At 30.1% G+C, this 2,186-nt stretch overlaps 1 non-coding gene across 1 annotated transcript; it reads left to right on the plus strand.

The window, feature by feature from the left end:
* The first annotated feature begins 1,042 nt into the window (after nucleotides 1-1,042).
* Trnam-cau lies at nucleotides 1,043-1,115 on the plus strand. Its single transcript has one exon. It is a non-coding gene; the product is annotated as a tRNA-Met (tRNA).
* Nucleotides 1,116-2,186: the final 1,071 nt, after the last annotated feature.

Below are 2,186 nucleotides of genomic sequence, written 5' to 3' on the forward strand. Positions count from 1 at the left end.
CCTTTTTTAACAAAAGCCTCAATAAACTCTATGTTTAAGAGATCGCTGACATGCAACTTATTTATTCGATAATAATCTGTATCCTTTGATAGACAATTGTGTAAATTTTGAGGAATAGTAACTGTATCAGGTAGTATCACGGATATCTGACACATAAAAAAACAAAAATTGTCAACATGTTATTTTGAGAACTTGCTGAATTTTGAAAGAAGTTATTAGCTTACTGAATGATTAAAGTAATGACTCTTCACTAATGCGATTGCATTTGCATTCTTCGTTACATCCAGATGTAATGTGGCGGTGTAATGTGGTAGTGGTTCGAAATTCCATGTTTCCGGACATAACATGTTTTCCTTCTTCTTCCTAAATTTTTGCTTTTATTAGAAGAAAGCATTATCATTAACACTTAATACACATGATTTGGTCATTCGTTCCTTTTTTTTTAAACATTTGGTTAAATAATGATCTCTATCTTTTTTTTTAATATACATTTTTTAAAGATTCTAAAAATGTTAAAATATATGTTACTTAATAATCCATATATACTTGTAAAAATTGATAAAAATTAACTCGGAACACAAATGATATGTAGTAAATAATATTGTATGTGCTATGAAATCCAATATTTAATTTATTATTATATATAATTTCCATATATATTATTTCCATTCTTTGAAAGAAGCAGCAACATCACAACTTATTTTGTTTAGATTTACTTTGATTAGATTTTTGATATTTGAGTTTATCACAATGGAATGTTTTTTCCTTTAAAATTCTTAATAAAATATATAATATATCGATCGAGAACCAAATTCAAATCTTTCGTTTGACAGACGACTGTTTCACCATTAAACTAATCGTTCATCATTAATTAATTCGGACAGAGCGTATTAATAATAAGTGATCAGGATAAACTCACAATAAAAAAATCCAGCTGCCGATATCTGTGTGATCGATTTGTGTATATACTTAATCTAACCTAACTTAAACTTAAACATCTATTCTAACTAAATATTAAGATTTACAATAGGCTTCCACAACAGCCTCGGTAGCGCAGTAGGCAGCGCGTAAGTCTCATAATCTTAAGGTCGTGAGTTCGATCCTCACCCGGGGCAAATTTTTTTTGACAGTTTATAATAAAAATTATATTACAATTGATAAATGAAGCATTTTATTATATATCATAGCAACATTTATAATTAATTGTATAATATAATTACCAGAGCTAGGTAAAATGCCTTTCAAATTTCATTTAAAATACCAATTGTAAAATACTTTAAGAAACTGTATTTAAAATGCAAAATGCTAAAAGTGTTTCGAATTCGTTTTAAATATAAAATAAGTAAATGGTATTTTAAATGGTTTTCAAATACAAAATGATTTTTCATGGTATACATTTTTTAAAAGTATTTTACATTTAAAATCCATTCTCAATGAAATTCGAAATCCTGTACCTACTGTATTATAAATAAAGTTTCTGTGTGTGTGTTGCGTGTGTGTGTGTGTGTGTGTGTGTGCGCGCGTGCGTGCCAACCAATCAGCGAGACGATATGTGCAGTGGCATCAATTATAAAAAAAATATTTTCCACGCATCACTGTTGACGTGTCGCTCAGTTGGATTTTGATGCTACCAGCAAGTAGCAAGCTTGTTGCAATGATTAGGTTAGGTTAGGTTAGGTTCAATAAAGGTGCATTCATATGTCAAGTATCAAACGTCAATAAGTATCAAACGTCAAATAGCAGAAGCAGCAACCAATCAATGAAATGATTTTTACAATGGCGTAAAAAAATATTTTTTACATCCATAGAGAATAGAGACTAAGACTGCATTTTCATGCTAACGCTCGAATCGAGCGTCAAGTGTCAGCAGCCTAAAAATGCAGCAGAGATGTTATTCTTTGACATCATGCTCTGACAATAACAGGAAGACGTAAATTCATATAAATTGTCATTAAAACTGCATGAAAAATGGAGCATTCTTCATGTAAAATTGGTAAGACCAAAGAGAAACCTGAGAAAGGACATAACGGCCCAAAACCTGTACCGCAAAATGCTGTCGCGCACTATTGCCCTCTGATAAAATATAAACTACATAACCACGAGTAAAATTTTCTTCAGAGATGATGTTTGCAATATAGCTTACGTAAGGTTATTTGATATATTATTTCTTATATATATATATATTT

Source organism: Atta colombica, unplaced genomic scaffold, assembly GCF_001594045.1.
Source record: "Atta colombica isolate Treedump-2 unplaced genomic scaffold, Acol1.0 scaffold21, whole genome shotgun sequence".
Classification (NCBI taxonomy): domain Eukaryota; kingdom Metazoa; phylum Arthropoda; class Insecta; order Hymenoptera; family Formicidae; genus Atta; species Atta colombica.